Source organism: Pinus tabuliformis, chromosome 3_2, assembly GCF_031772625.1.
Source record: "Pinus tabuliformis cultivar Carrire ecotype Pingquan chromosome 3_2, CPIR1, whole genome shotgun sequence".
NCBI classification, from domain to species: Eukaryota; Viridiplantae; Streptophyta; class Pinopsida; order Pinales; family Pinaceae; genus Pinus; species Pinus tabuliformis.
The window spans coordinates 173,566,238-173,575,234 of record NC_142302.1 but is presented as its reverse complement, the minus strand read 5'-3'; positions in this window follow the sequence as shown (position 1 = coordinate 173,575,234).

Here is an 8,997-nt window from a genome sequence, read left to right as displayed (position 1 = left end):
TAAATTAATTACAGATGAGAATGAACCATAGATCCGATTCAAGGAAGACAAATGAACATGACTCACGAGTTAGCGGAAAGACGCCGAAGATTCAAGGTACTCTAGGAGTGTTGTTGGGCATCATCATCATGCATCAAGAGGGTAAACTAAGAGAGTTCATGTTTCCTCATAGTCAAGAAGTAATCCAAACATATCTCCAATAAGGAAACCGAGAAGAAGTTATGCCTTAGATAGTCTACAAGGAGAACTTAGGAAAATTAAACCTCCCACATTTAATGGTGAACATAAGAAAGGAGAGGAGGCCAAAGCATGGTTATTAGAAATGAAAAAGTACCTTCAACTACGTGACTACTCATCCAATTTAGAGGCACAAATTTCGGTCTATCACTTGAAGGGGAAGGTGAATCTGTGGTGGGAAAGGCTCAAAGAAGTAAAAAATCTAGATGAAAGAAAAATATCATGGAGGAAATTGAAAAAGTATTTCCAAAGAAAATACCTATCTAAACATTATTACAAAAGGAAAATGTAGGATCTTTTCAAGCTCAAGTTGGGGAATATGACTATAGAAGAGTATGACTGAAAATTCACTCAATTATTGAGCTATGTATATTTTATAAGGGATGAAAAGTTGAAGATACAAAGATATGTGCATGGGTTACCACCATTGTATGGTGATAGAATTAAATTTTATGAATCAAGGATGTTAGATGAATCCATGAGGAAGGATGAGTGCCTTTATGAGTAGAGTAAAAATAAACTAGCCTTCTAAATGACTTGGGATGACTAGAAGAGAAGAAACATGGGTCAAAGGAAAAAGGGTTTCAAATCCTCATTGTTCAAGAATGTTTTTTAGGAAAATTAGCAAATGCAGCCAACCCATAGTGAACCAAAGAGGGGCAATTCCTTGAGTAAAAGACCAAGATTTCAGCCCATCAGGTTTTGGGGTTGTGGAGGAGAGCACCTGTATAGAGACTTCCCTCACAAAGAAGGAATAATGAGGATTGTACACCACATCCAAGGATTTGATATAATGGAGGACGATGGTAGAAGCATGTATAGGATCTATGCAACAGTGGACATCAATCAGGTCGAGCATCAGACACATATGGTCGAAGTGGAAGGTAAGTTAAATAAAAAGCCCATTTCTATTCTAATTGATTTTGGAACTAGTAAGTTATATTGATCATAAGTTGGCTGGAAATTTTAACTTGAAGAAAACCAACCATCACGAGATTTGGTTAGTTAAGTTAGGTACAAGAGCTAAAAATGAGGACAAATTAACTTGTAAAATAATGTCCCATTAATATGAATGGGTTAGATACAAATGCAGATTTAGATATATGACCATTGGGATCATCTGATTTCCTAATTGGCATGGACTGGTTGGAGAAACATCATGCAATATTAGACTATTATGATAAAACATTTACTTGCCTTGATGAAGAAGGGCATTTGATACAAGAAAATTTGACTTTTCCTACTATGTTCACTTCCACAAACTTGCAATCTTAAGAATAACAAACAATGATATCTTTTTCAGCTATCACAAAACTAATAATCCACAATTTTGTGCTAAACAATGATATCTTTTCCAGCTATCACAAAACTAATAATCCAACATTTTTGCTAATTCAATGATCCAAAGTTTATTGGATTAGATTGATATGTCAATCACAAAACATGTTTCCATGTTTTCTTTGAAATCGAATATTTAGATCACAATTCACATAGAATTCTTAGATTCACAATTATGCATGAATTCTCATTCAATAAACTATCTTTGTACATACATATGCTTAGAGACATTCATTCTCTCTATTCACTCTCTATGGCTTGATTTTGCCATTAGTTTTCCCCCCAAGGCTTAAAATATTTATAATAACATATACAAACAAAATAATTTTTCCTAGATCCATAAATCAATCCACAAATCACTCATGCTTTTCAAGGTAGGCTTTGACAAAATATTGCCTATCCTTAGCTTTTCTAAATCCTCAAAGCACCCCAATAGTTTCTAAGATTTCTAACTTTTTCTTATCCTAACAAATTGCTAATTGCTACCAAGATTTATTTTCCTACAACCTCTCATGATTTATTTCCTAAATTTTCCATGCCTTAAAATTTCTTCTTAAAAATATTATCTACTATATCTTATCTCTGTCTATAATTCTTTAAGAAATAGATAAATTAAAATAATTTACAGCAAGGAAATAAAATTCATTTTCCATGTTGAAACCTGGTTTGGAGCTTTGTCTCCAAAAAGCTTAATGACTTGGAAGCTCTAATTCTCTTGCATTAGACTTCCAAGAGAGGAAAAAAAATTCAGGAACTCATGGTCATGTGTCATTATTTTTTGAATCCTCCAGGATCCCAAACTTTGGGCGTTATGATGTTGTCCTTCTGCACCTGGTTCTCGAATTCCACCATAATTCCACTCATGCTTTTCTGGTTGCAAGACATTTGTCTTCACCATGCTTCTGCTCACCATTTCAAGTGAAAATTTTATGGCCAAGAAAGTGATAAAAAGAAAGGTATACAACCAAAAAAATATACTTTCAACCTCATCCCATGCTTGTAGAGTTAATGCCTTAATTCTTTTCCCTGCTTCAATCTACAGATTAAGCTTTGTTTCCATGTTGCCAATAAATTCTTCCTCCTTTAAGTTTGTGGCATCCTTGTTCACAACAACTTTTGTAAGTTGTTCACACTCGGTTTTTGTTCCCCTTGCATCAGTTTGAATCACTTTTGCCACACCTGCATGCACACAATCTATGTGAATATTAAAAGTTGTCTTTACCTTTAACTCATTAAAGGGATGCTCATCATAAGTAACACATGCAACGAGAAACAAACCATCAGGAAAAACATAAGGCTTTTCAGCGTCATTTAATGTATCAATTAACATCAAATATACACCAACATTGCTATCTTCTCCATGGATTTCTCTTTTCTCAGGTTCACCTTTGTGAATTTCCTCCTCACACTCAATAGCTTTGAATTCTTCCTTCAACTCATGTCTCAATTTCTGTCTCTATTTCTTGGCCTATAATCTTTCAACATGCCACTTAACCCTTTTCCTCAGGTTCCACCCATACCTTTGGTTCTCCTCATTCTGTTGTAGCAACTTTGTAAGCACATTCAACCATGATTTTATCTCAATGAGTTCCCTCTCGTATTCTTCATCACTCATTTTCCTTATGCCAACTTCTTTGGCATCTCTGTGGCTTCCCTCTGAATTCTTCAAATGACTTCCCATAGTCATCTTCATCTTCCCCTTTTGTGAGCTTCTCGCTACTCAATGTGACTTACAAATCACCTCTGCAGTAGCATACCTCTTTCCTGCTACACACGCCTTGCCAAGATTCTCATTTGAGCTCAAACTGTTGGCATTCTTGGTCCCCTCCTCTGGAACCTTTTTCGAGCACTCCTTGCTCTTCAAGTTTTTGCAGTCACTCTTTTTCCTCCATCACAACTACGCTAGCTGTCAGAATTCTCACCACATCCTCCTTCTCAATCGCTACTACCTGTCATCAATACCCACAAATTATAACATAGCTCAAAATTGTTTTGTTGTCTCTATATCTTCTTCTCTAATACCACTTGATACAAGAAAATTTGACTTTTCTTGCTATGTTCACTTCCAAAAACTTGCAATATTAAGCCTATAACGAACACTGATATCTTTCCCAGTAGTCACAAAACTAATAATCCACAATTTTGTGCTAATAAAATGATCCAAATTTTATTGGATTGGATTGATATGTCAATCACAAAGCATGTTCCATGCTTTCTTTGAAATCAAATAATTAGATCACACTTCACATAGAATTCTTAGATTCATAATTATGCATGAACCCTCATTCAGTAAACTAGCTTTGTACATACATATGCTCAGAGACACTAATTCTCTCTATTCACTCTCTATGGCATGATTTCACCTTCATTTGGCCATTAGTTTTTCCCTTTAGGCTTACAATATTTATAATAACATATATATGCAAAACAAATTTTCCTAGATCCATAAATCAATCCATAAATCACTCTTGCTTTTCAAGATAGACTCGCTTTTGCCTTATTGACAAAATATTTCCTATCCATAGCTTTTCTAAATCCTAAAAATACCCCAATAGTTTCTAAGATTTCTAAACTTTTCCTTATCCTAACAACTTACTAATTGTTACCAATATTTTTTTTTCCTACAACCTCTCATGATTTATTCCCTAAATTTTTCATGCCTTAAAAGGTAATTTTTCTTCTTAAAAACCTTATCTACTAAATCTTGTCTCTATCAATAGATCTTTAAGAAATAAATAAGTTAAAATTATTTACTGTAAGGGAATAAATTTCCTTTCCCATGTTGAAACGTAGTTTGGAGCTTTGTCTCCAAAAATATTAAGGACTTGGAAGCTCTAATGCTCTTGCATCAACATTGAAGACAAGTATAGGGAATTCCAAGGCCAATTTCTATTCGGAGAATATGATCCATGCAACTAAGGAGAAATTTTTGAAAAGGATGTCAAATTTATGCAGCCTACATGGGGGAGATAATTGAGGATCAGGAACCAAGCCTTGAGGACCACACTATACTTAAAGAGGGTGAAGATGTATAAGAGAATGTATGCTTCCACAGTCCGCAATCATATATGGTACCATTTATGGATATTGTTACTATGTGAGTGGATTGAGAATATTGTCCAACATTTTGGGTGGACACTCCACCCATCCCCAAGGACAATGAAGTAAAGTGATTAGAAAAGAGTGAGCATATAGGATTATAAAGGTGCAAAAAATGAGATATGTGAGAATTGTTAGGTCAAAAGAGGAACATTAGAATATAATAGACTCATGGTCAATTAGTAAATAGAAGGGGATAATATTATAATAATGTAAATCAATAAATAAAAAAAAATTAAAATTTAAATATTTTAATGGATTTAAACACTGAAACCAATAAATAAATAATTAAAAAAATTAAATATATTTAACGGTTTATAAATAAATACAAATGAAAATATAAAGGAGATTTAAAGGATAAATTGATAGATAGATAAAAAATATATATTAACCAAAAAACATATTAAATTCATTGGTTAGATAAATAATTACGGGAAATAAATTTTAAAGAGAAAAGGGAAATAGGAAATTAAAGATGATTATCATAGTGACATAATTTCATTATAATTAATTATTGATTTAAAATAAGAATTTTATTAATTGAATAAATTGATGACTAAATAAATAAAGTCTGGGGAGAAATGAAGGGGATGAGGGAAATATTAGATGCGGAGGGGGTGGGGGTGGGGGTGGGGGGGCGCGATTAAATAAAGAAGATGATCAAAGGATAAGACTATTAAAATTATTAATGATGGGAGGATTAATGAGAGGAAGGAAAGGAACCTGAAAACTCAATGCTTAAGGTTATGAATTAGAGGTTTCCAAGAATATCTTAATTTGTACCCACCTTCTCGATTAAATTTATTCGGATGGTTTTCGATTTTAAGGGCTTCATAGATAATATGGTGGAATAGAAGGGGCAAGAGGTGAGGATTTTCATCTGGTCAAAGCATATGAGATGCTTGGATTTGAAGGAATGTTCAACAAGGACAAATTTTGAACAACAATTATGATATGTATCTATAATGTGCTCTTCTAGACAATTTTTAATGGATTTGCCAGTTTGGCCAATATACAAATGACCACACCAACATGGAATGCTATAAAATCTAGGGCTTGTCAGTGGATCCAATTGATATTTGGGAGATTGAAATAATTGTTTTAAAGTTTTGAAAGGTTTGAATAGAGTTTTAATGTTTTTCTTGGCAATTTTTTTAGAGATGTGATCAGTGGTTCCTTTTATATAGGGAAGTGAGATCATGGCTCTAGGGGGGAGTGTTATAGGTTTCTTGGAGGGAGGATGATGAGCTTCCAAGAAAGATTTACTGATTTCGCTAGAGGAATAACCAATTTTTTTAAGGGATTTTTATGATGAAAATTCTCTTAAGAGAGGAATTGGGGATCAAAGATGCAAATGTCTCTGGAAAAGAAGGGGTTTAAGATGAAATCTTTACGGGTTAGATGGTGATGGGAATGAGCATGGAGGCACCTATTCATATGGGTCTTTTTGTGGTACACTTGATGATAAAGTGAACCATCAGGACCATGAGAGACCAATACATCTAGAAATGGTAAAGAAGAGTTTTATTCTAATTCCATGGTAAATTGTATGTTGGAGGATAAGTTGTTGAAGTGGTTCAAGAAGTCATGAAGGGTAGGGATCCCATGAGACTAGATAACAAAGGTATCACCCACACACTTCCAACACTTTGGCTTAAGGTGCCATGAATTGATAGCTTTAACTTTGAAATGTTCCATGAAGATATTAGCAACAACAAGAGACAAAGAGGATCCCATTGCGGTGCCTTCAGTTTGTTCGTAACATGTTCCATAGAAGGAAAAGAACGTGGAGTTGAGGCATATTTTTATGAGGTTAAGGGTTTCAGGATCAACAAGGTTGGTGATTAGATCTAGAGTTTCGAGCACAACATTTTTTGTAAACAAGGAGACCATGTCAAAGTTGACCATGATGTCATTATAATCAAGGTGAAGATGAGAGGTATTTTGAATGAAATGGGTTGATTCTTTAATAAATGAAGGGGATTGGATCAAAAAGGGTTGAATCTTATTAGAAATAAATCAAGAGAGGGTGTGAGTAGATGCTCCAATGGCACTGATATTGCGCTGAAGGGCATTCCGTTTTTATCAAAATTTGGATGTTGTATATTCTAGGAGTGATAGGGAAGGATGGTGTTAGACACATTTGAATTTGGTTGGGGAGAAGGGGTGGGGGGTCGAGGGAGAAGAAGATTTGAGAGCTTTGGTGATAGAGGAAGTAATAGATTTGATAGGGTTTTTGGAAACCAATTTATAAGAGGATGAGGATAAAATTTCAAGGAGCTTAGATTCATAATCAGTTGAATTCATGACAATGGTGGCATTGATTTTATATGCTTTAAGGATAAGGATATCTGGGTTATTGTTAAGTTATTGAATGAATCATAATTTGTCAATGGAAAGGTTAGGGTGTGGGGGTTTAGCATGCCTCAAAATCCTACCACACTCTTGACAAATCTCCTCTACTTCATTAGAGGGAAGGTTATGAGTGATGGATTCGATAACACACATGATGTATTCAAAGGGAATATGCTTAGGAGCCAGGGTGAAATTGAAGCCTCTATAAAAATTTTCGAGGTAGGGAAAGAAAGGGTAGTAGAAGAAATATTAATAACTTTGGCATGAATATTGAAGGATGATGAGGGGGAAGGCGAGGAAGGGGGAAGGGGGGAGGGAGAGGAAGAGAGAGACTCTTCTTATACAAGACAAGGTAGGATTGAAATAGAGCCAAAAGGAGGGTTATGAGAGCTAGGGGATTCTTAATTAGGGTTAAGAGAGAAAGAAGAAATTCAATTAGGGCCAGAAGAAATTAAATTAGGGTTAGAGGAAATTAAATTAGTGTTAGAAGATATAAAATTATAGTTAGAATTGGGAGAACTTAGATAAGGAATAGAATTAGAGTTATGGTTATATGAATTAGGAATTAAATTATAATTAGGGTTATTAGAGTTAGTGTTAAAATAATTAGGAATAGAATTATGGATAGAATAAGGGTTAAAAGAAATTAAATTAAAGTTAGGGGGAGAAGAAATTAAATTAGCATTAGAGTTATATTTCTAGGGGGTTAGTTTGGGGATAGAATTAGGGGAAACAATGGGGGGAAACAGGGGAATGGTTGAGGGGGTCATGTGCTAATATGTCATGGAGGCTTGGAATGAGGAAACCTCCTAAGATGAGATGGTCAAAAGAGGGGCCAACAAAAAGATTGAGCGACTAGAAGGAGAATCTAGATGAGCTTGCTCACGAGGCTCGAAAGATAGCATAAATGAGGGAGATAGCAGAGACGAGGGAGGGGGGAAGGGATCGAAGTGGATGGAGGGTTGGAACATTGGAAAGGGGCAAGATACAGATGAGAAGGGGGGTTGGGGGATTTTTCTTAGAAGCCAGTGGAAAAGCCATAAAAAGTTATGGCGCTAAAACACAATTGTTAAGATTGATAAAATCGAAGGAGGAATTATCAGGGGCGAAGTGCTACATTAAATTAGAAGAATTAAAGGAAAAACCAACATTATTTGTGTTGTGATGGATAGGATTGACGCTGGGTAAAATAACATGAAATTGTAAAGGAGATGTATTATTTATTGATGGGGCCAAAAAATTATTGTTGGATAATTATTTATTATTATGGGCTGAGAGCCTGTCAAATTTGCGATTTTTTTTATCATAAGCATATTCAAAAGAAGATAAAGCTGAAAAATAAGAACTTCACTCGATGTGAATGCACAATTCATATTTAATTACAGAGGATAATTTCAAATGAAGTTTAAAAACCTGGTATGAGTGCCAAGCCAGCTCAGATCTAACAAAGTTAGTTTCAACATGTAATAACACATTGCTCGTTTTGAGATAGATCCGATTGATGTCTAGTCTATATCGGTATACATGAAATCGTGTAAATGGAGGAAGGATATGCTCATGTATACACCTCTTTAAAAACATTAAATATATCTCTCTGTTACACTAAAATTTGTCACCATGACTATTTGCAGTTAGTATGGCTCCATCAACTGTCATACTATCCTCCTTGGCAAGTATCATACCTCTGCTCTTCATGTCAAACTCCAAGAAAGAGAGAAAGTCTTTAAAAATATATATATCTCTGGGTACGCAATTTCTCTTAGCCTTATCTGTGTGTACGCACCCCAAGTTCACAATACCTGCATACTTGTACGCTCTGTCTGTAAAGGGGTGGGTGCGTACTCCTGTAAAGGTCAAAAGGCGCGAGTTTCACTTCAAAAAAGTTACTTGTGGTCATTTCTAGAGCATTCTAGAAGCTTGTTTGACGTGTATTGAGCGCCTCCAGATGGTTCATGTATCCCTATGAAA